This window comes from Hyperoodon ampullatus (genome assembly GCF_949752795.1).
Source record: "Hyperoodon ampullatus genome assembly, chromosome: X".
NCBI lineage: Eukaryota > Metazoa > Chordata > Mammalia > Artiodactyla > Ziphiidae > Hyperoodon > Hyperoodon ampullatus.
In genome coordinates this window covers 132,752,754-132,779,287 of record NC_136913.1, presented here as the reverse complement: position 1 = coordinate 132,779,287, position 26,534 = coordinate 132,752,754, and the positions used below count along the sequence as shown (strand labels likewise).

The 26,534-nt window shown below is 36.6% G+C and overlaps 1 protein-coding gene across 4 annotated transcripts in view; it reads right to left on the bottom strand.

The window, feature by feature from the left end:
• The window catches only part of BRCC3 (BRCA1/BRCA2-containing complex subunit 3), a gene marked incomplete at both ends in the record, with an annotated part of 81,545 nt that overhangs the window by 37,340 nt on the left and 17,671 nt on the right, over window positions 1-26,534 (bottom strand). The window lies entirely within an intron of this gene.

Sequence of the window (26,534 nt, the reverse complement as noted above, 5' to 3'; positions counted from 1 at the left end):
TGTGGCACGCGGGCTCCAGAGCACAGGCTCAGTAGTTGTGGTGCACGGGCCTAGTTGCTCCGCGTCATGTGGGATCTTCCCAGACCAGGGCTTGAACCCGTGTCCCCTGCATTGGCAGGCGGATTCTTAACCACTGTGCCACGAGGGAAGTCCCAGAGCTTTTTACTTTTTATTTTTATTTTTTCCCCCTTTTTTTCTTTTCTTTAGCGGTACGCGGGCCTCTCACTGTTGTGGCCTCTCCCGTTGCAGAGCACAGGCTCCAGACGTGCAGGCTCAGCGGCCATGACTGATGGGCCCAGCCGCTCCACGGCATGTGGGATCCTCCCAGACCGGGGCATGAACCCGTGTCCTCTGCATTGGCAGGCGGACTCTCAACCACTGCGCCACCAGGGAAGCCCCCAGAGCTTTTTAGTTTGATGCAATCCCACTTGTCTATTTTTGCTTTTCTTGCCGTATCAAATAAAAATTCATTGCCAAAACCAGTGCCAAAAAGCGTTTTCCCTATGTTGTCTTCTAGGAGTTTTATGGGTTTAGATCTTACATTTAAGTCTTTAATCCATTTTGAGTTGACTTTTTGTATGTGGTGTGAGTAAAGGGTCCAATTTCATTTTTCTTGAAGTGGATACAAAGTCCCCCCAAAATCATTTCTTGGTTTTATTGTGTATTCTTGGCACTCTTGTCAAAGATCAGTTGACCATGGGTGTATGGGTTCATTTCTGGGTTCTCTATTCTGTTCCATTGATCTATGTGTCTGTTTTCTGTGCCAATACTATGATGTTTTGAATACTGTAGCTTTGTAATATCATTTGAAATCAGGAAATGTGATGCCTCCATCTTCATTCTTCTTCCTCAGGATTGCTTTGGCTATTCGGGGTCTTTTGTGATCCCATATGAATTTTAGGAATTTTTCTTATTTCTGCAAAAAAAATAATGCCATTGACATTTTGATAGGGAATGCATTGACTCTTTAGATCACTTTAGGTAGAATGGACATTTTAACAATATTAATTCTTTTAATCCATGAACACAAGATGTCTTTCCATTTATCTGTGTCCTCTTTAATTTCATTCATGAATGTTTTTATAATTTTCAGTGGGTATATATGTCTTTGACTTTAGTTTATTCATAAGTATTTTATTATTTTTGTTGTTATTGTGAACAGGATTGCTTTCTTAATTTCCTTTTTGGATAGTTCCTTGTTTGTGTATAGAACAAGACTAATTTTTGTACATTGATTTTGTATTCTTCAACTTTACCGAATTTATTAGTTCTGACAGCTTTTTTGTTGAGTCTTTAGGGTTATCTGCACATATTATCATGGCATCTGCAAGCAGAGATAAATTTTACTTCTGATTTGGATGCCTTTTATTTCTTTTCCTTGACTAACTACTCTGGCTAAGACTTCCAGTATTATGTTGAATAGAAGTGGAAAGAGTGGGTATCTTTGCCTTGTACTGGATCTTGGAGTGAAAGCTTTCATTTTTCCCCCCACTGATTATGATGTTAGCTGTGGACTTTTCATATATGGCCATTATTGCATTGAGGTAAGTTCCTCCTATACCTGATTTGTTGAGAGTTTTTACAGTGCTTTTTCTGCATCAATTGAGATGATCATGTGGTTTTTATCTTTCATTCTATTAATGTGGTGTATCATATCGATTGATTTGCATATGTTGAAACATCCTTATATCCCAGGGATAAATCGCAGTTGTTCATGGTGTATAATCCTTTCCATGTGCTGTTGAATTCAGTTTTCTAGTATATTATTAAAGATTTTTTGCATTTCTGTTCATTAGGGATATTGGCCTGTAGTACTCTTTTCTTGTGGTATCTTTGTCAGGCTTTCATATCAGAGTGATGCTGGCCTCATAAAATGAGTTTGGAAGTGTTCCCTCTTCTGTGTTTTGGAAGCGTCTAAGAAGGATTGGTATTAATTTTTCTCTGAGTGGTAGAATTCATCCATGCAGCCATCTGGTCCTGGACTTTTCCTCCTAGTCCATCTTGCATACGTCACCCTTCGTATAATTTATAGTTTATGCCAGTAGTTACTTCCCTCCTGGATATATCACAAAGATGAATGGGTGTTGTTTTTAAAGTTATTTTTCATTATTATCTTTCTGCATGGTGGGAGGTTGGCCTTATCTGTAAATACGCAATACCTATAAGCTTTGGAAATGTTGTTGCACTTAGGGAAGAGAGGATTTTGTGCAATTGGAATATTTTTTAATTATCTAATGCCTCGCAACATCCGTAAGATACTGGAAACATTCCACTTGTATCCCTTTTGAAAAAGACAGGACTACAAACTTCAAAAAGAATGTTTATTAATACAAGGTGTATAATTGATTATATATATGTTATTGCACTAATTCCCCAAAGTATAACCCATCATTATAAGCAATTAAATGTTAAAGTAACTCCCTCACAGTATTGTGTGACTTTCAGCTGTTCTCAACTGAAAAAAAAAATTAGCCAAATGCTCATTTACTCTTTCAATTATCTATTTATTCATTCAATTAATGTTTAGTCTGTGCCTATGTTATATTTTGTTTCTGTCCAGGTTGCCCCTTTCATGAATTCCTAGGTCCCTTAAATTTCCTATCACAATGTTTATTCTTTGTACTTTCTGGTTGAATCTTGCATTACAGTCTTTACTACTCAATACATTTGAGATTCTCTTATGAATAGGGACTGCAGCTTTTACTTCTTTGAGTTCTCTCTGCCACTTCCTGTATGAAAGATGCTGCTCTCAATATCCTTTAAGTATCTTTCTTAGAAAACAGAAGCTAATTTTTAGCTGGTAGGTTGCCTTTAAGCTAAAATATTTCTTAGTATCTCCCGCAGCTAGTTGTTACCATATAATTGCTAGCCAATAAGACATTTATGAAAAGGTTATATGTACAACCAGGGAGATTTCTTAAAAGGAAGGTTTTGGTTTTTTTTAACTTCCTTCCATTTGCTGTTTAGAATATCATTGTATGCCTGAAATTTTAATATCCATCTTGGACTATTTGGAGACCCTGTAAATGGAGCAGTAAGATATAAGATACCTATTTCCCTAATAACAGCCATTTACTGTCTACCCGTTTACTTTTTTTCCATGATGGAGAATTAAACTTTAACTTTGCTGAAGGCATTATTTTTACAGTTTTTGCTTGGTTCTCAACCAAGTGTAATTTTAACTAATACAACCTAATAAATTGTTATGCATATGTTATGGACCTAAATAAAAACATCCTGATTATTTGACTTTAATTTTGGGGCTATGAACATAGGGTTTAATTCACGGACTATATCCATGTATAATACAGATGCTATTCATATAATAACATACTAGAACTAAAAAAAAACTATGAAAAGGTTTTCAACTTTATTAGTGGTCAACAAAATGGAAATTAAAGCCACAATGCAATACTACTACACACTTACCAGAATGGCAAAAATGAACAAGGCAGACATTATTAAGTATTGGCAAGGATGTGGAGTGAGAGGCAGTAAAGACACTTAAGGAAAATTGTTGGCATTATCTATTAAAGCTGAACATATATACATACGTATTCCACTCCCAGGTATGTATCCAACAAATGTACATATGTTCACAACAACAAGAATATTCATAGCAGCACAATTTGTAAAAGCCTTTTAAAAACTGAAATTATCCCTTAATAGTAGAATGAATAAACAAACTGTGGTATATTCAGACAATGGAATACTATACAGCAATGAGAATTTCTAAACTATTGCTTCATGCAAACACACGGATGAACCTCACAAACATAATACTGATTGAAAGAAACTAGACCCAAAAGAGTACATACTATATAGCAAGTCAGGATTCCAACCAAAGCATCTGGCTACAGAGCCATGTTCTTAATTATTATGCTATATTGTCTTTCCAAAAAAGAGAAAAAAATCCAACTCATTTTATAAGTTAATAAAATAATCCTGATACTAAAACTAGACAAGAGGAGCCCAAGACAAGAAGAACACTTTAGACTAATCTCACTTATGAACATAGATGTAACAATCTTAAGCCAAATTTTAGCAACTAGAATCTACATTGTATTAAAAGAACAATAATACATCATGGCAAAGTAGGGTTTATCTAAGGAATGAAACATCAGTTCACTGTTTTAAAAGATTTCAATGTTGGAAACTTTTAAAACAAACAACCACATTATCATCTCAGGAAATGACAAACAGGCATTTGATAAAACTTGAGACACTCATGATTAAAAACTCTCAGTAAACTAAAATTAGAAAGAAACTTCCTTAACTTAATAAAGGAATAGAGGGTGTCTACCACAAAATCTAACAAACTCATACTTAATGATGGACAGAAGTATTCCCATTAGAGTCAGAAAGAATGATATTTGCCACCTAACTCTGCTATTCAACTTTTATAGGTCCATACCAATGAAATAAGAATGCTCCTGAAAAAAAGGATACACACACACACACACACACAAATATTGGAAAGAGTCAAACCTGTCACTATTTGCAGATGATATGATCATCTACCTAGAAAAAAACCAACATAATCCACTGACTCTACTATTACTATTAAGAGTGTTCAGCACTATGAACAGAAGAACAAAAACTATGAATCTAATGAGAAATACTATAGTAAATATCTGTTGGTTTTGCTGCCATGTATTCTGTCCTCCTTCTGGAAATAGTACCTCTGAAAGTAGGATTACCAAAACCCTTTCTCCCTCGAGGTGAGGCACTGACCTCGGATTCACTTTCTAGTTTGGTTGCCCTGAAAACCTGATGAAGGTGGATGGTCAGCTGTGGGATGGGCGGGCCTGCTTCCGGCACAATGTCCCAGGAGATACCCTGCGCCTGGTCTGGGAGGGCTGCGACTGCACATCAACACCTGCTGGGAGTCACAGCTCAGCGTCCCTGAGTGCAGTGGGCCTATCGCTCCTGGGCCCTGACCCTGGCTGGGACCGAGGCTACACACAGGGAAAGAAGACAGAGTGGTCCCTAATTTGGGACATGGGGCGTCTAAGCCATAGTGGCTCCTGTTCTCCCCCACCCCCCCATATGCTCTCATTTCTTCACACCTGAGCTGTTAATGGGGGCAGAGACAAGCCCTAGACAGCTGAGAATGCTTGCTGATGCTGGCCTGCTGGCAGGCTGGGTTTCTTGTTCTGCAGTCTGCAAAGTTGAATATATATGGGTGCCAGGATGGCCTATTTGGGTTTTGTGAGTGTGAACCATCTAGCTGAACCTGCTGATTGAGCAGAGTGGATGTGGCAATATGCCAGTTTTTATTGTAAAGAAAATGTCAATATATACCTGAAAAAGATAAAATGACATGAATGTAGGGAGGGACATACACCAAGTTCATGGATGGAAAGACCCAATGCTGTACAGGTGTAAGTTCCTCCCTAAATTAGTCTATAAATTCAAAGCAATCCTAATATATAATTGCTGACTACGAGATACTTTTCAGGAAGTAGAATGGCCTGTGTGGGGAGTAAGTGCCCTACCAAGTCCAAATCCTGGAATAGGTTGCATTTACTGAGTCTTCCCCTTTGCCATACATTATCCTAAGTGCTTTATTTCCATTAATTCATCTTACCCTCACAATAACTCTAAGAGATGAGCAGTGAATTAATATCTCCATCTTACATCTAAGGAAACTGACGTAGAGAGAGCTTGAGCTATTTGCCCAAAGTCACATACCTAGTTAAAGGTAGTCTCAGGACTCAAACCAGGCTACCTGGCTCAAAGCCCCATGCTCTCAGGCTCTGTATACACTGCCTTTCTGTTTCTATGCTAAAAAGCCCTAGTAACTAAAGTATAGTATTGGCAAAGGAACAGACAGATCAAGGGAATGAAGGAGAAACCAGAAATGGGCTCATGTATATATAAAGAAACTTAATATATGACCAAAGTGGCCTTTCAAACCAATGGGTGTGCAGGCAACTGCTCAAAAAGTGGTGCAGGGACAACTAGTGATCCAGTTGGGATAAAATGAAGTTAAACTACAACTGCAAGGAGTTAACACCATAACTTCCAGATGACCTAAGTTTCTAAATGCAAAAACCAAAATTATAAAAGAAGAAAGTACATAAAACTATTATTTATGGTCTTGAGGAAATGAAAGGTCTTTGAAAGAAAGGCAAAGGCATAAAATGAAAGATAACATTGATTCATTGTTTTAAAGCTTTTGTCTGACATATGACACAATAAAACTAAGTCAGCCTGGGACTAAATATTTGCAACATACCAGACAAAAGATGAAATTTCCAGAACATACAAAGAAATTATGCAAATCAGCAGGAAAAAAAGACAAATAACTCTATAGAAAATAAAGCAAAGAATATGAATGGGCAATTCAGGACTGACAAACATAAGGAGATGGGCACCCTCACTAAAACCACTTTACTGGCTGACATACTGTTGTTCATCTGTCAGATTGATAAAAATTAAGGTTTGACATTGAAAATGGCCCTGTACACCAACTCTGTGACTTCGAGCAAGCCTCTTAACCTCTGAGCTCCAGTTTCCACATTAGTAAAAGGGTTGTTAGGAAAATTAAATGAGAGGATGCACATCAAGTACCTGACAGTTTCCACTAGCATGACTTTTATCAGATATCTTCCCAGGTTTTCTCCTTCAATTGGTTGATGTAAAGAATTATATTACATTCTGAATTACATTTAAACTTCCTGAAGCTGAATGAACTTTATATTTCTGGATTAAACTGAACTTGTTCATTGTATATTATCCCCTAATACAGTTATATTTGATTTGTTGATATTTCAAACTTTTGTATCTATAGCTGAGATTGGTCAATAGTTTTCTTATTCTTTGCTATCTCTATCCAGGTTTTGGTGTTAAAATTATTTTAGCTATTTAAAAAATTGAGGAGCTTTTAACCTTTCTGTATAGTCTGGAAAAATGTATAAATTGAATTAGAACCACCCATCCTTCAAAGGTTAGAATTCAGCTGTAAAGCCATGTAAACTCACTATCTTTTAAAATCATAGATCCTTAATCACCATTTTCAGTCTCTGCTTTGATAACTGTACTGAATAAGTTTTCTATTTCTTAGTTTTGACATATCTTCCTAAGAAATCAACCATTTCCTTTAAATTCTCAAATTATTTGTTACAGAGGTCATGTACTAATGACTTATAACTTTTTTTTACTTTTGTCATACAAACTGACTTATGGAGTACAGTTCAATGAATTTTACATGTACAGATTCCTGTAACTACTTTAATGAGGATATGTAATTTTCCATCACCCACCCTAAAAAACTCCCTCGTGCTGTCCCTTTATACTCACACCCTTCCCCTAATCCATAAGCCCTAGCAACCACTGACCTGATCTCTATTTCTATAATTTTGTCTTTCTGAGACTATCATATAAATGCAGTCATACAGCATATAGCCTTTTGAGACTGACTTCTTTACTCAGACTCTGAAATCAAAAGTTCATTCCTTTTTATTGCTGAGTAGTTCTCCAGTGTATGGCTGTCTTAGAGTTTGGTAATCAATTCACTTATTGAAGGAATCTGGGTTGTTTCCACTTTGTGGCAATTATGTGTGTGTGTATGTGTGTGTGTGTGTGTGTGTGTGTGTGTGTATATGTGTATATATATATATGTATACATATATATATATAAACATATACAAACAGGGTTAGTGTGAAATTTGTGTTCAATTCTCTATGTTGTAAGACTGCTGGATCACATATTAAGTGTATGTTTAACTTTATACAAAACTGTCAAATAGTTTTCTAAAGTGACTGTACCATTGTACATTTCCACCAGCATCATGAGAGTTCCAGTCTTCATCCCTGCCAGCATTTGGTACTGTTGGTATGCTTTATTTTAGTGACTCTAATAGGTTTGTAGGGGTATCTCACTGCAGTTTCAATTTTCACTTCCCTAGTAGCTAGTGATATTCAGCATCTTTTTATGTGCTTATTTGCCATTCTTTTTTTAAAATAAGTGAATAAATATTTATTTATTTAAAAAACAGGTGCAAGGAAGTAGTCTGATAAAGAAGAGCTATAGAGAGACCTTAAATCTTACAGAAGTAAATTTTGCCAAGTGGATAATACTTACAGAAAATGCAGAAAATCAGTGGTAATAGTAATTGCTGTCTATTAGTTCCAGTCTTCTGTTTAATTCCACTCACCATTTCGCCCTTACTCCATAAAGGTAAAAAATATGTAGTACCCATGACAAAATACAGGTTCTTAACTAAACTGGAATTACACTTTTTGCCTTAATGCATATTTCATTTAAAAAATTTTAAGATATTTACTTTTTTTGTTACCTCATATACAATTATTTTTATGATATTAAGTGGATACAGATTCTCCTGAATTCATGTGTATTGAAAAAGTAACAAATAATACAGTGAAGTGAAAATCCCCCATAATCTCATCTCACTTATTTTTCCAGATTTTTATACGCCAATATAAGCTCTCTTTTCTTTACACAAATATTTATTTTAATGTTATTCTATAATCTGCTTTCTAAAAATTTAACAATAGATCAGGAGCAATTATCAATGTAAAAATACTGACTAATTAATATTCCATTATATGGATATTCCATAATTTAGCCAATACAATTTAGCTTGTCTCCAATTTAAGCTATTATATCAATTTAACTAGTAGTACACCAGTATACACAATTCTGTGAATTTGTCTAATTAAATTCTTTTTTTTTAACATCTTTATTGGAGTATAATTGCTTTACAATGGTGTGTTAGTTTCTGCTTTATAACAAAGTGAATCAGTTATACATATACATATGTTCCCATATCTCTTCCCTCTTGCGTCTCCCTCCCTCCCACCCTCCCTATCCCACCCCTCTAGGTGGTCACAAAGCACTAAGCTGATCTCCCTGTGCTATGCGGCTGCTTCCCACTAGCTATATATTTAACGTTTGGTAGTGTATATATGTCCATGCCACTCTCTCACTTTGTCACAGCTTACCCTTCCCCCTCCCCATATCCTCAAGTCCATTCTCTAGTAGGTCTATGGCTTTATTCCCGTCTTAACCCTAGGTTCTTCATGACATTTTTTTTCATAGATTCCATATACATGTGTTAGCATACGGTATTTGTCTTCCTCTTTCTGACTTACTTCACTCTGTATGACACACTCTAGGTCCATCCACCTCACTACAAATAACTCAATTTCGTTTCTTTTTATGGCTGAGTAATATTCCATTGTATACATGTGCCACATCTTCTTTATCCATTCATCTGATGATGGACACTTAGGTTGCTGCCATCTCCTGGCTATTGTAAATAGAGCTGCAATGAACATTTTGGTACATGACTCTTTTTTTTTTTTAGAAGATGTTGGGGGTATGAGTTTATTAATTAATTTATTTTTGCTGTGTTGGGTCTTTGTTTCTGTGCAAGGGCTTCCCCTACTTGTGGCAAGCGGGGACCACTCTTCATCGCGGTGTGTGGGCCTCTCACTATCGCGGCCTCTCTTGTTGCGGAGCACAAGCTCCAGACGTGCAGGCTCAGTAGTTGTGGCCCACGGGCCTAGTTGCTCCGTGGCATGTGGGATCTTCCCAGACCAGGGCTCGAACCCATGTGCCCTGCATTGGGAGGCAGATTCTCAACCACTATGCCACCAGGGAAGCCCCATGACTCTTTTTGAATTATGGTTTTCTCAGGGTATCTGCCCAGTAGTGGGATTGCTGGGTCAGATGGTAGTTCTATTTGTAGTTTTTTAAGGAACCTCCATACTGTTCTCCATAGTGGCTGTATCAATTTACATTCCCACCAACAGTGTAAGAGGGATCCCTTTTATCTACACCCTCTTCAGCATTTATTATTTCTAGATTTTTTGATGATGGCCATTCTAACCACTGTGAGATGATATCTCACTGTACTTTTGATTTGCATTTCTCTAATGATTAATGAGGTTGAGCATTCTTTCATGTGTTTGTTGGCAATCTGTATATTTTCTTTGGAGAAATCTCTGTTTAGGTCTTCTGCCCATCTTTGGATTGGGTTGTGTGCGTTTTTTTGATATTGAGCTGCATGAGCTGCTTGTAAATTTTGAAGATTAATCCTTCGTCAGTTGCTTCACTTGCAAATATTTTCTCCCATTCTGAGGGTTGTCTTTTGGTCTTGTTTATGGTTTCCTTTGCTGTGCAAAAGCTTTTAAGTTTCAATAGGTCCCATTTGTTTATTTTTTTTTATTTCTCTAGGAGGTGGTTCAAAAAGAATCTTGCTGTGATTTATGTCATAGAGTGTTCTGCCTAGGTTTTCCTCTAAGAGTTTGATAGTTTATGGCCTTACATTTAGGTCTTTAATCCATTTTGAGCTTATTGTTGTGTATGGTGTTAGGAAGTGTTCTAATCTCATACTTTTACATGTACCTGTCCACTTTTCCCAGCACCACTTATTGAAGACCCTGTCTTTTCTCCACTGTATATTCTTGGCTCCTTTATCAAAGATAAGGTGACCATATGTGCGTGGGTTTATCTCTGGGCTTTCTATCCTGTTCCATTGATCTATATTTCTGTTTTTGTCCCAGTACCATACTGTCTTGATTACTGTAGCTTTGCAATATAGTCTGAAGTCAGGGAGCCTGATTCCTCCAGCTCCGTTTTTCGTTCTCAAGATCGCTTTGGCTATTCAGGGTCTTTTGTGTTTCCATACAAATTGTGAAATTTTTTGTTCTAGTTCTGTGAAAAATGCCAGTGGTAGTTTGATAGGGATTGCATTGAATCTGTAGATTGCTTTGGGTAGTAGAGTCATTTTCACAATGTTGATTCTTCCAATCCAAGAACATGGTATATCTCTCCATCTATTTGTATCATCTTTAATTTCTTTCATCAGTGTCTTATACTTTTCTGCATACAGGTCTTTTGTCTCCTTAGGTAGGTTTATTCCTATTTTATTCTTTTTGTTGCAGTGGTAAATGGGAGTGTTTTTTTGATTTCACTTTCAGATTTTTCATCATTAGTGTATAGGAATGCCAGAGATTTCTGTGCATTAATTTTGTATCCTGCTACTTTACCAAATTCATTGATTAGCTCTAGTAGTTTTCTGGTACCATCTTTAGGATTATCTATGTATAGTATCATGTCATCTGCAAACAGTGACAGCTTTACTTCTTTTCCGATTTGGATTCCTTTTATTTCTTTTTCTTCTCTGATTGCTGTGGCTAAGACTTCCAAAACTATGTTGAATAAGAGTGGTGAGAGTGGGCAGCCTTGTCTTGTTCCTTATCTTAGTGGAAATGGTTTCAGTTTTTCACCATTGAGTACGATGTTGGCTGTGGGACTGTCATATATGGCCTTTATTATATTGAGGAAAGTTCCCTCTATGCCTACTTTCTGCAGGGTTTTTATCATAAATGGGTGTTGAAATTTGTCGAAAGCTTTCTCTACATCTATTGAGATGATCATATGGTTTTTCTCCTTCAATTTGTTAATATGGTGTATCACATTGATTGATTTGCATATATTGAAGAATCCTTGCATTCCTGGAATAAACCCCACTTGATCATGGTGTATGATCCTTTTAATGTGCTGTTGGCTTCTGTTAGCTAGTATTTTCTTGAGGTTTTTGCATGTATGTTCATCAGTGATATTAGCCTGTAGTTTTCTTTCTTTGTGACATCTTTGTCTGGTTTTGGTATCAGGGTGATGGTGGCCTCGTAGAATGAGTTTCGGAGTGTTCCTCCTTCTGCTATATTTTGGAAGAGTTTGAGAAGGATAGGTGTTAGCTCTTCTCTAAATGTTTGATAGAATTCGCCTGTGAAGCCATCTGGTGCTGGGCTTTTGTTTGTTGGAAGATTTTTCATCACAGTTTCAATCTCAGTGCTTGTGATTGCTCTGTTCATATTCTCTATTTCTTCCTGATTCAGTCTCGGAAGGTTGTGCTTTTCTAAGAATTTGTCCATTTCTTCCAGGTTGTCCATTTTATTGGCACAGAGTTGCTTGTAGTAATCTCTCATGATCTTTTGTATTTCTGCAGTGTCCGTTTTTGCTTCTCCTTTTTCATTTCTAATTCTATTGATTTTTCTCCATTTTTTTATTGAGGAGTCTGGCTAATGGTTTATCAATTTTGTTTATCTTCTCAAAGAACCAGCTTTTAGTTTTACTGATCTTTGGTATCGTTTCCTTCATTTCTTTTTCATTTATTTCTGATCTGATCTTTATGATTTCTTTCCTTCTGCTAACTTTGGGGGGGGGTTGTTCTTTCTCTAATTGCCTTAGGTGCAAGGTTAGGTTGTTTATTTGAGATGTTTCCTGTTTCTTAAGGTGGGATTGTATTGCTATAAACTTCCTTCTTAGAACTGCTTTTGCTGCATCCCATAAGTTTGGGGTTGTCATGTCTCCATTGTCATTTGTTTCTAGGTATTTTTTTATTTCCTCTTTGATTTCTTCAGTGATCACTTCGTTATTAAGTAGTGTATTGTTTAGCCTCCATGTGTTTGTATTTTTTACAGATCTTTTCCTGTAATTGGTATCTAGTCTCATAGCCTTGTGGTCGGAAAAGATACTTGATACAATTTCAATTTTCTTAAATTTACCAAGGCTTGATTTGTGACCCAAGATATCTATCCTGGAGAATGTTCCACGAGCACTTGAGAAAAATGTGTATTCTGTTGTTTTTGGATGGAATGTTCTATAAATATCAACTAAGTCCATCTTGTTTAATGTATCAGTTAAAGCTTGTGTTTCCTTATTTATTTTCATTTTGGATGATCTGTCCATTGGTGAAAGTGGGGTGTTAAAGTCCCCTACTATGAATGTGTTACTGTCGATTTCCCCTTTTATGGCTGTTAGTATTTGCCTTATGTATTGAGGTGCTCCTCTGTTGGGTGCATAAATATTTACAATTGTTATATCTTCTTCTTGGATCGATCCCTTGATCATTATGTAGTGTCCTTCTTTGTCTCTTCTAATAGTCTTTATTTTAAAGTCTATTTTGTCTGATATGAGAACTGCTATTCCAGCTTTCTTTTGGTTTCCATTTGCATGGAATATCGTTTTCCATCCCCTCATTTTCAGTCTGTATGTGTCCCCAGGTCTGAAGTGGGTCTCTTGTAGACAGCAGGTCTTGTTTTTGTATCCATTCAGCCAGTCTGTCTTTTGGTGGGAGCATTTAATCAATTTACATTTAAGGTAATTATCGATATGTATGTTCCTATTCCCATTTTCTTAAGTGTTTTGGGTTCGTTATTGTTGGTCTTTTCCTTCTGTTGTGTTTCTTGCCTAGAGAAGTTCCTTTAGCATTTGTTGTAAAGCTGGTTTGGTGATGCTGAACTCTCTCAGCTTTTGCTTGTCTGTAAAGGTTTTAATTTCTCCATCAAATCTGAATGAGATCCTTGCTGGGTAATTTTGGTTGTAGGTTTTTCTCCTTCATCACTTTAAATATGTCCTGCCACTCCCTTCTGGCTTGCAGAGTTTCTGCTGAAAGATCAGCTGTTAACCTTATGGGGTTTCCCTTGTGTGTTATTTGTTGTTTTTCCCTTGCTGCTTTTAATATGTTTTGTTTGTATTTAATTTTTGACAGCTTGATTAATATGTGTCTTGGCGTGTTTCTCCTTGGATTTATCCTGTATGGGACTCTCTGTGCTTCCTGGACTTGATTAACTATTTCCTTTCCCATATTAGGGAAGTTTCCAACTATAATCTCTTCAAATATTTTCTCAGTCCCTTTCTTTTTCTCTTCTTTTCTGGGACCCCTATAATTCGAATGTTGGTGTGTTTAATGTTGTCCCAGAGGTCTCTGAGACTGTCCTCAGTTTTTTTCATTCTTTTTTCTTTATTCTGCTCTGCAGTAGTTATTTCCAGTATTTTATCTTCCAGGTCACTTATCCGTTCTTCTGCCTTAGTTATTCTGCTACTGATCCCTTTTTAAATTCCATTTACTGTGTTGTTCATCGTTGCTTGTTTCCTCTTTAGTTCTTCTAGGTCCTTGTTAAATGTTTCTTGCATTTTCTCTAGTCTATTTCCAAGATTTTGGATCATCTTTACTATCATTATTCTGAATTCTTTTTCAGGTAGACTGCCTACTTCCTCTTCATTTGTTAAGTCTGCTGGGTTTTTACCTTGCTCCTTCATCTGCTGTGTGTTTTTCTGTCTTCTCATTTTGCTTATCTTAGTGTGTTTGGGGTCTCCTTTTTGCAGCCTGCAGGTTCGTAGTTCCCATTGTTTTTGGTGTCTGTCCCCAGTGGCTAAGGTTGGTTCAGTGGGTTGTGTAGGCTTCCTGGTGGAGGGGACTAGTGCCTGTGTTCTGGTGGATGAGGCTGGATGTTGTCTTTCTGGTGGGCAGGTCCACATCTGGTGGTATGTTTTGGGGTGTCTGTGGCCTGGTTATGATTTTAGGCAGCCTCTCTGCTAATGGATGGGGCTGTGTTCCTGTCTTGCTAGTTGTTTGGCATAGGGTGTCCAGCACTGTAGTTTGCTGGTCGTTGAGTTAAGGTGGGTCTTGGCGTTGAGATGAAGATCTCTGGGTGATTTTCGCCATTTGATATTATGTGGAGCTGGGAGGTCTCTTGTGGACCAGTGTCCTGAAGTTGGCTCTCCCACCTCAGAGGCACAGCACTGACTCCTGGCTGGAGCACCAAGAGCCTTTCATCCACACGGCTTTTGGGAGGTCTGAGGTCTTCTGCCAGCGATCAGTGGGTGTTCTATAGGAGCATTTCCACGTGTATGTGTATTTCTTATGTATCTGTGGGGAGGAAGGTGATCTCCGCGTCTTACTCTTCTGCCATCTTCCCATAATTAAAAATCTATTTGCCATTCTTACATACTTGTTGGTGAAGCATCTGCTCATGTCTTTTGCCCATTTTTTAATTGGGTTGTATACTTTTCTTATTGTTGAGTTTTGAGAGTTCTTTATATATTATAGATACAAGTCTATTGTCAGACATGTGATTTGAAATATTTTCACTCACACTGTAGCCAGTCTTTTCATTTTCTTTAGTTTCTTTCACTCAGTAGTTTTTAATTTTGATGAAGTCTTGTTCATCAAGTGTCTTTTATGGAAAATGTTTTTTTAAATTTTTATTGGAGTATAGTTGATGTACAATGTTGTATTAGTTTCTGCTGTACAATAAAGTGAGTCAGTTATACACATACATATATCCATTCTTTTTTAGATACTTTTCCCATATAGGTCATTACAGACTATTGAGTAGAGGTCCCTGTGCTATACAGTAGGTCCTTATTAGTTACCTATTTTATATATATATATATATATATATATATATATATATATATATCTGTATACGTCAATCCCAATCTCCCAATTTATCCCTCCCGTCCCCCTTCCCCCCCGCCCCCGGTAACCATAACTTTGTTTTCTATGTCTGTGACTCTATTTCTGTCTTTTAAATAAGTTACTGGAAAAATGCTTTTGGTTCCAAGAATAAGAACTTGTTGGCAAGCCCAATATCATACAGATTTTCTACACTTTCCTCTAAAACTTTTCACACTCTTATTTCTATTTCGACCTATGATCCCTTTTAATTTTTTTTGGTATGAGGTTTAGATTGACGTTTATTTTGTATATGGTAGTCTAACTGTTAGAATATTCCTCCAAATTTTATTCTTCCTTTTCAAAATTGTTTAAAGTATTCAAGTTCCTTTGCCTTTTCATATAAATTTTAGAATCTGTTTGTCTGTTTCTACAAAAAAGTCTTGCTGAAATTTTGACTGCTATTGCTCTAAACCCATAGATTAATTTGAGGAGCACTGAAATTTTTACTATGTTGAGTCTTCCAATCCATAAACATGGTATGTCTTTCCATTTAATTAGGTTTTCTTTGATTTCTTTCATCAATGTTCTGTGGTTTTCAGCATAAAGATTTGATAGATTTTGATAAATTTACACCTGTTTAATTTTTTGTAGTACTGTGTTAAAATTTTGTTTCCAATTTTCTATTGCTGGCATATAGAAATATTGCTATTTTTTAAACATCTTTATTGGAGTTTAATTGCTTTACAATGTTGTGTTAGTTTCTGCTGTATAACAAAGTGAATCAGCTATATTTATACACATATCCCCATATCCCCTCCCTCTTGCGTTTCCCTCCCACCCTTCCTATCCCACCCCTCTACGTGGTCACAAAGGACCGAGCTGATCTCCCTGTGCTATGCGGCTGCTTCCCACTAGCTATCTATTTTACATTTAGTAGTGTAGATATGTCCATGCTACTCTCTCCCTTCGTCCAAGCTTGCCTTTCCCCCTCCCCATGTCCTCAAGTCCATTCTCTACATCTGTGTCTTTATTCCTGTCCTGCCCCTAGGTTCTTCAGAACCGTTTTTTTTTTTGATTCCATATATATGTGTTAGCATACGGTGTTTGTTTGTTTTTCTCTTTCTGACTTACTTCACTCTGTATGACAGACTCTAGGTCCATCCACCTCACTACAAATAACTCAATTTCGTTTCTTTTTATGGCTGAGTAATATTTCATTGTATATATGTGCCACATCCTCTTTATCCATTCATCTGTCGATGGACACTTAGGTTGCTTCCATGTCCTGGCTATTGTAAATTGTCCTGCAATGAACATTGTGGTATATGAGTCCTTTTGAATTATGGTTTTCTCAGGGTATATGCCCAGTAGTAGGATTGCTGGGTCGTATGGTAGTTCTATTTTTAGTATTTTAGGGAACCTCCATACTGTTCTCCATCAAGACAGTATGGTACTGGCACAAAGACAGAAATATAGATCAATGGAACAGGATAGAAAGCCCAGAGATAAACCCATGCACATATGGTCACCTTATCTTTGATAAAGGAGGAAAGAATATACAATGGAGAAAAGACAGCCTCTTCCGTAAGTGGTGCTGGGAAAAAGGGACAGCTACATGTAAAAGAATAAAATTAGAGCACTCCCTAACACCATACACAAAAATAAACTCAAAATGGATTAAAGACCTAAATGTAAGGCCAGACACTGTAAAACTCTTAGAGGAAAAAACATAGGCAGAACACTCTATGACATAAATCACAGCAAGATCCTTTTTGACCCACCTCCTAGAGAAATGGAAATAAAAACAAAAATAAGCAAATGGGACCTAATGAAACTTAAAAGCTTTTGCACAGTAAAGGAAACCATAAACAAGACCAAAAGACAACCCTCAGAATGGGAGAAAATATTTGCAAGCAAAGCAACTGACAAAGGATTAATCTCCAAAATTTAGAAGCAGCTCATGCAGCTCAATATCCAAAAAACAAACAACCCAATCCAAAAATGGGCAGAAGACCTCAATAGACATTTCTCCAAAGAAGATACACAGATTGCCAACAAACACATGAAAGGACGCTCAACATCACTAATCATTAGAGAAATGCAAATCAAAACTACAATCAGGTATCATCTCACACGGGTCAGAATGGCCATCATCAAAAAATCTACAAGCAAGAAATATTGCTTTTTTGTGTTGACATTGCATCCTGTGACATCACTTCACTCACTTATTAGTTCTAGGAATTTCTTTATAGATTCTTTGGGATTTTTTGTGCAGATAAACATGTCTTATGCAAATGGGGATTAGTTTTCCAGTCTATATGCCTTTTATTTCTTGCTTTATTGAACTAAGACTTCCAGCACAAAGTTAGAAGTGGGGAGAGGGGACTTTTCAGCACCAAGCTCTACTTCTAAGGACTTCTTTTTGAGGTAAAATTCAGAGAACGTAAAATTCACCACTTTAACCATTTTAAAGTGTGTGATTCAGGGACCTGTACATTCACAATGTTGTGCAACCATTACTGTTACCTAATACTGTAATATTTTCATCGCCCCAAAAAGAAAGCCCATACATATTAAGCAGTTGCTCCCTGTTATGGTCTGAATTGTGTCCCCCCCAAATTCGTATGTTGAAACCCTAAGCCCCAGTACGTCAGAATGTAACTGTGTTTGGAGATAGGGCCTTTGAAGAGATGATTAAAGTAAAATGAGGCTGTTAAGGTTGGATGCAAATCCAATCTGACTGTTGCCCTTATAAGGAGAAATTTGGACATGCAAAATGACCCCAGGGATGCACATGTACAGAGGAAAGTCCACGTGAGGACACAGTGAGAAGGCAGCTATCTGCAAGCCAGGAAGAGATCTCAGAAGAAACCAAATCTGCCAGCACCTTGATCTTGGCCTTACTGCATCCAGAACTGTGAGAAGTTTAATTTCTGTTGTTTAAGCCATTTGGTGGTATTTTTTATGGCAGCCCTAGCAAACTAATATACTCCCTGTTTACCTCTCTCCTCTAATTTTTGTCTCTACAGACTTGCCTATCCTGGACATTTCATACCACATGTGGCCTTTTGCATCAGGCTTCTTTCACTTAGCATGTATTCAGGATTACAGCATTTATCAGTACTTCATTTACCTTTATGACAGAAAATTCCATTGTATGGCTACATACACTACATCTTGTTTATTCACTTATCAGCTGATGGACATTTGGGTTAGTTCTGCTCTTTGTCTTTTTATGGACAATGCTGCTATGAATATTCAAGTACACGTTTTTGTTTGAACACCTGTTTTCAACTATCTCTGCTACATACCTAGGAGTGGAATTGCTAGGTCATATGGTAATTCAATGTATACATTTTTGAGGAATCACCAAACTTTTTCACAGCATCTGAACCATTCTAGATTCCCCCCTACAATGGATCAAGGTTCCTTTTCTCCACATCCTCAGCAACACATTATTTTCCTTTAAAAAAATAATTATAGCCATCCTAGTTGGTGAGAAACAGTATCTCATTGCGGTTTTTATTTGCATTTCCCTAAAGACTACTGATGTTGGGCAGCTGTTTTTGTGTTTATTGGCCATTTGTATATCTTCCTTGGAGAAATGTCTACTCAAGTCTTTTGTCCATTTTTAAAAATTGAGGTGAAATTCACATAAAATAAAATTAACAATTTTAACTAGGGAACATTTCGGTAGAATGTAGTACATTTACAATGTTGTAGGACGACAACCCCTATCTAGTTCTAAAACATTTTCATCACCCCAAAGTAAAACCCCATATCAATTAAAGCAGCTGCTCCCCATCCTTCCCTCCGGCCAAACCATGCCAACCACCAATCTGCTTTCTGTCTCTATTCTGGATACTTCATATAAATGAAATCATACAATATGTGACCTGTTGTTTTGTTTGGCTTCTTTTACTTAGCATAATGTTTTCAAGATTCCTCCACATCATAGTATGTTTTTTATGAGTGATAGTCCAATTCAATGGATATACTAAATTTTGTTTATCCATTCATCAGTTGATGGACATTTGGGTTGTTTCCAACTCTTGGCTACTGTGAACACTGCTGCTATGAATATTCATGTACAAGTGTTTGAGTACCTGTTTTCAATTCTTTTTGGTATATACCTAGGAATAGAGTTGCTAGGTCATATGAATTCTCATATGAAAAACCTCCCCCCCAAAAACTGTTTTCCACAGCAGCCTCACCATTTTACATTCCCCACCAACAATGTCTGTAGGTTCCAATTTCTCCACATCTTCTTCAACACTTGTTATTCTCCATTTTTAAAATTATGGTCAACTCAGTGAATATAAGGTGGTATCTTGTTATAGTTTTGATTTGCATTTTCCAAATGACTAATGATGTTGAGCATCTTTTCGTGTGCTTGTTGGCCTTTTTTGTACATCTTCTTTGGAGAAATGTCTATTCAAGTCCTGTGCCCATTTTTAAATTGAGTTGTCATTTAGTTGCTGAGCTGCTAGAGGTCCTTATATATTCCGGATAATAGACCCATTCAGATATTAAGATTTGCATATATTTTCTCCTATCCTGTAGGTTGTCCTTGCACTTTCTTGATAATGTCTTTTGATGCAGAAAATATTTTAGTGTTTGTTTTATTTTTTATAAATTTATTTATTTATTTTTGGCTGTGTTGGGTCTTTGTTGCTGCGCATGGGCTTTCTCTAATTGCAGCGAGTGGGGGCTACTCTTCCTGGTGCACAGGCTTTTCATTGCGGTGGCTTCTCTTGTTGTGGAGCATGGGCTCTAGGCACATGGGCTTCAGGAGCTGTGGCTCGTGGGCTCTAGAGCAAAGGCTCAGTGGTTGTGGCTCATGGGCTTAGTTGCCCCGCGGCATGTGGGATCTTCCCGGACCAGGGCTTGAACCCGTGTCCCCACATTGGCAGGCAGATTTTTAACCACTGAGCCCCCAGGGAAGCCCAAAAGATTTTAGTTTTTATGGAATCCAATTTATCTGCTTTCTTTTGTTATTCATGCTTTTGGTGTCATATCTAAGATTCCATTACCAAGTCCAACATCATGAAGATTTACCCCTATGTTTTCTTATAAGCATTTTATAGTTTTAGCTCATTTAGGTCATTGATCTATTTTCAGCTAATTTTTATATATAATGTATGTGGATAATGAGTTGTCCCAGCACCACTTGTTGAACAGACACTTCTTTCCTCATTGCATGACATCAGCACCCTTGTTGAAAATCAGTTGGCCATAGATATGCAGGTTTATTTGTGGACTCTCAATTTTATTCCATTGGTCTCTGTGTCTCTGCTTATGCCAGGTCCACAAAGTTTTGGTTAGTGAAGCTTTGTAGTAAGTTCTGAAATCTGTAAGTGTGATTCCTCCAACTTTATTCTTCTTTCTCGATATTATTTTCACTATTCAGGGCACCTTGCAATTCCTTATGAATTTTAGGATCATCTTTTCCATTTTTGTAAAACGGGCCATTGGAATTTTAATACAGATTTTATTGGATCTTTGGGAAGTACTGTCATCTTAACAATACTGGGTCTTCCAATCCATGAGCAAGGGAAATCTTTTGATTTATTTAGGTGTTTTTTCTTTCACCAATGTATTCTAGTTTTAACTTTAAAAGTCTTTCCCATTCTTGGTTAAATTTTTTCCTAGGTATTTTATTATTTTGTATGCTGTCGTAATTGGATTTAATTTTATTTTTTACATTGTTCATTGCTGGTGTGTAGAAATACACACTGATTTTGTGCACTGATTTTGAACACTGCAACCTTGCTGAACTCATTTATCAACTCTAGTAGCTTTGGGGGCTTTCTTTCAGATTGTCTATATATAGGATCACATGATCTGCAAATACATAGTTTTACTTCTTACTTTCCAATTTAGATGCCTTTTATTTCTTTTTCTGCCTACTTGTTTTGGCTAAACTACCAGTAAAATATTGAATAACTGGTAAAAGTGGGCATCCTTGTCTTGTTCCTCATCTTATGGGAGAAAGCTTTTCACCACTGAGTAAACTGTTAGCTGTGGGTTTTCATAAAAGCCCAAAAATGTTGAGGAATGTTCCCTAGATTCCTAGTTTTCTGAGTGTTTTTATAATGGAAGGATGTTGAAATTTTGCTTTTTGTGCATCAGTCGTGGGCTTTTTCCTTCATTCTATTAATGTGGAGTATTAATCAATTGATTTTCTTATGTTGAACCTCACTTCTATGCCAGGGATAAATCCCACTTGATCATAGTGTATAATCCTTTTAATGCACTATTGGATTCAGCATGGTAGGATTTTGTTGAGGATTTTTGCATCTGTATTCATAGTGAATATCACTTTGTAATATTTTTTTGGTGATATCTTTGTCTGGCTTTGGTATCAGGGTAATACTGGTCTCAAAGATGAGTTAGAAGTGCTCCATTCTCTTCTATTTTTGGAGAGTTTGAGAAGGATTAGTGTTAATCCTTCTTTAAATGTGTGGCAGAATTAATCAGTGTAGTCATGTGGTCTTGGAGTTTTCTTTGTTGAGATGTTTTTGAATACTGATTCAATCTATTTAATTTTTATAGGTCTGTTCAGGTTTTCTATTTCTTTTTGAGCCAGTTTTGACAATTTGTGTGTTTCTAGGAATTTGTCCACTTCATTTAGGTTATCTAACAATTGTTTGGTTTTACCTTATAACCATTTTTTGTTTCTGTAAAGTTGGTAGTAACATCCCTACTTTTAATTCAGATTTTAGTTATTTGGTTCTTCTCTCATCTTTTTGTCTGTCTAGCTAAAGATATGTCAATTTTGTTGATCTTTTCAAAGAACTAACTTTTGGTTTCTTTGATTCTATTGTTTCTGTATTCCCTATTTTGTTTGTCTTCACTCTATTATTTCCTTCCTTCTAACTGCTTTGAATTTAGTTTGCATTTCTTTTTCTAGTTCCTTAAAGCGTAGTTAGAAATACCTTAAATACTGATTTGAGGTATTTCTTTTTTAAAGTAGGCATGTATAGCTATAAATTCCCCTCTGAGCACTGCTTTTGCTGCATCCCATAAATCTTGGTATGTTGTGTTTTCATTGTCATTAGTCTCAAAGTATTTTCTAATTTATCTTGTGATTTCTTCTTTCTCTTAAACACTGGTTGTTTAAGACCACGTTTTTTAATTTCCACATATTTGTGAGTTTTCCAGATTTCTTTCTGTAACTGATTTCAGATTCCATTCCATTTTTGTAGAAGATGCTTTGTATGATTCCAGTCTTCAAAAATTGAGACCTGTTTTGTGAACTAACATGTGGTTTATCCTGGAGAATGTTTTATGTGCACTTGGGAAGGAAGTGTATTCAGCTGTTGCTGGGTGAATTCTGTATGTGTCTATTAGGTATAGTTTGTTTATAGTGTTGTTCAAGTCTTCTGTTTCATTATTTTTTTTCTAATTGTTCTATCCTTTAAGGAAAGTGGGGTGTTGAAGTCTCCCACTAGTACTGTTGAACTGTCTACCTCTCCCTTCAGTTCTGTCAATTTTTGTGATATTTTGGGGTCCTTTTGTTAGGTGCATATATGTTTATAATTGTTATGTCGTATATCAGTTTTTGTTCCTCAATTCTTCCTTACTGCCTTTTGTATTAGAAAGACATTTTCTAGTATACTGTTTTGCTTCCTTCCTTCCTTTCTCTCTCTACTATATATCTCTATTTTCTTAATGGTTTCCCTAGAAATTACAATTAACACTTTAGTTCAAATTAATACTTAGTTTTAATCAAATACACAATGTTCCTGCATAGCTCTATTCTCATACTTTTGTGTTATTATTACAAATTACATCTTTATACAATGTGTCTATCAACTTAGATTTGTAACTGTTGCTTTATGTAGTTGTCTTTTGAATCACAAAGGGGGGAAAAGGGAGTTACAAACTGAAAATACATTAATACTGACTTTTGTATTTAACTATATAGTTACCTTTCTGGTGTTATTTCTTTGTGTGGATTTAAGTTATTGTCTAGTGTCCTTTTATTTCAGCCTGAAGGACTCCCTGTAGCATTTCTCATAGGGCAGGTCTACTAGTGACAAAACTCTCTCAGTTTTTGTTTACCTGGGAATGTCTTAATATCTCTTTCGTTCATAAAGGATAGTTTTGCCAGATACAGAATTCTTGCTTGGTAGTTGTTTTCTTGTTGTTGCTGCTGTTGTTGTTGTTGGGTTTGTTTGTTTGTTTTCCTAAATCAGTATTTGAATATGTCAGCCCACTGCCTTTTGGCCTCCCTGGTTTCTGATGAGCAACTGCCCCTCAATCTTACTGAGAATCCCTTGTATGTAATGAGTCACTTCTCTCTTATTGCATTCAAGATTGTCTTTGGCTTCTGACACTGATTATATCTCAGTGTGGATCGTCTTGAGTTTATCCTGCTTGGAGTTGAGATTCTTGGATGTATATTGGTCATGCCTGTCACAAATTTGGGATGTTTTGGACCATTATTTCTTTTTTTTTCCCCCAGAGTTCTTATTTATTTATTTATTTTAACATCTTTATTGGAGTATAATTGCTTTATGATGGTGTGTTAGTTTCTGCTTTATAACAAAGTGAAATCAGTTATACATATACATATGTTCCCATATCTCTTCCCTCTTGCATCTCAACAGCAGGTTTGAGAAGATGAAAGAAAGAATCACCAAACTTCAAGATAGGTGAATTGACATTACCCAGTCTGAGGAGCAGAAAGAAAGAAATAATGAAGAAAAATAAAGAGCCTGAGACCTGTGGGACATCTTAAAACACTCTAAGTGTACTCATAACAGGAGTCCCAGTAGAGGATGAGACAGAGAAAGGGGCAGAAAATGTATACAAATCACCTAGCTTGAAGTTTGGTGATTCTTTCTTTCGTCTTCTCAAACCTGCTGTTGAACCTATCTAGTGAATTTTTCACTTCCCTTATTGTACTTCTCAGTTCTAGAATTCCTATTTGGTTCCTTTTTATAATTTCTCTCTTTATTGATATTTTCTATTAGGTATTTTCTATCATTCTCATGGTTTTCTTTAGTTCTTTGTATATCATTTCCTTTAGCTTTTTGAGAATATTTTAAATAGTTGATTGACAGTCTTTGTCTAGTAAGCCCAACATCTTGGCTTCCTCCAGGAATGTTTTTATTAATTTCTTTTTCCTGCTTTCAGCCCATAATTTGTTTCTGTGAATGCCTTTTTTGTTGTTGTTGAAAACTGGACATTTCGAATATTTTAACTACGGAAATCGTATTCTACCCCCTCCCCAGGGTTTATTGTTGCTGCTTGTTTTATCTGATTTTGTTTGTGTGTTTATTGACTTTCCTGAACTAATTTTTTATAGTCTATATTCTTTGTTATATGTGGCCACTGAGGTCTTTGTCCTGTTAGCTTAGTAGCCATCTAGTGACTTGACAGAGATTTACTTAAATGCTGAGATTCTGGTGTTTTTTTTTTTTTTTTTGATTTAGTATTTGCCGGGTTGCTATAAAACATTAATTAGTTTCTAGAGTTCCAATAAAGTTGATTCTGACAGTTTTTGCCAGATTATTCACTGCTTTTGTGAAGGACTTTTTTTTTTTCTTGCGGTACACAGGCCTCTCATTGTTGTGGCCTCTCCCGTTGCAGAGCACAGGCTCCGGACGCGCAGGCTCAGCGGCCATGGCTCACGGGCCCAGCCGCTCCGCAGCATGTGGGATCTTCCCAGACCAGGGCATGAACCCGTTTCCCCTGCATCGGCAGGTGGACTCTCAACCACTGCGCCACCAGGGAAGCCCTGTGGAGGACTTTTGAAGTTTCCTACTCTGCCATTTTTGTTGATGTCACTCTCTCTTTTGTCACTTTCTCTCTTGATGTCACTTTTTCAATTTTAATGTTCTGAGGGGGAAAATGTCAATTTAGAATTCTTTATCCATTAGGGTTATTAATGAAGAATAAAAACATTTTCAGGCAAGCACAGATGCAGAAGGTTTAGCTCAAATGCACACCTTTCTTAGGAAGTTACTAGAGGGCCTTTAACAGCAAAATGACAGAGTGAACCAAGAAAAATGACATGAAATCCAGACAACAATGGATCCAACCCAGGAGAATAATGAAGGAAAGCCCCAGGACATCAGCTGAGACCTGATTAGTGTAGGAAGATGGAGGGCTTTAGGGAGCGATCCTAGGAATCTGGAACTCAGGGAGGTGATAAAGTCAGAGAAATAAGGGAGAAAAAAGCCATTCAAAACCCCATGAAAAAGCAAAAAGCTATACAGGAAAGGAAATGGAATCATAGTATACTACTTTATAGTGCTCGGTTGTACATGGAATAATACTTATATAATCATAACAATATAAGCATTTTGTTTTCTATTCTTAGAATCAACTAGTACACAAAGCACAAAAAACACAATTGTGATTACAACATAGAACACAGATTTTTGAAACTGTGAAAATATAAAGGTTTATGGTAAAACTGCAAGTAACACTAGGGAGCCAAGAGATGTTGTCTATTGTCTGTTGTTGATAGGATAAATAAAGGGGCAAACTTTATTTAAGATTAGAAGAGTAACAACAGAAGAACAAAAAGTAGTAATATAACTACATTGGGCAGAATGGAGATGGGGTGGTGTGAACTAAATCCTCATTTGTGAGACCAAGATAACATAATAAGAAGAATAATTAATATCTAAAATTAGTAAATCAAGAAAGAGTATCAAAAGTATATTATTTAGAGATATCAAAGTAAACAACAGAAGAACTAAAAACGAAATTGGGAGAAAGAAGTGGTTCCCCCTGAGGAGTGACAGTATTTCTCATAAATTCTGTGCCATCTGATATTTTTATGCACATGCATCTATTACTTTGATGAAAAATTTAAAAATTAACACTTGTGTCTGGTTCAACATTCCAAAGCTATGTAAAGGTACAATTAAGTCTCCACACCTCCTTCCTACTTCCTCTCTGCTGAGGTGACTGATGTTTCCTTCCAGATATTCTGTGTATTTCCAAGCAAGTACACTGGTGTGTCATGCATATATTTCTCTTCCATATCCTTATATGAATGGTAGCGTTCTATACAGACTGTTCTTGTACCTTGCCTTTTTTACTTAACAGTGTATCTTGGAGATATTTATGTATCACTACTGAGCGTCCTTATTTTTTTTGGTCGCGCCATGTGGCATGTGGGATCTTAGTTCCCCGACCAGGGATTGAACCTGGGCCCGTTGCAGTGGAAGCACAGAGTCTTAACCACTGGACCACCAGAGAATTCCCATCATATTTTTAATAGCTGAATATTATTCCATCATTTAGATGCATCATAATTTATTTAATCAGTTCTGTACTGACAGACACCTG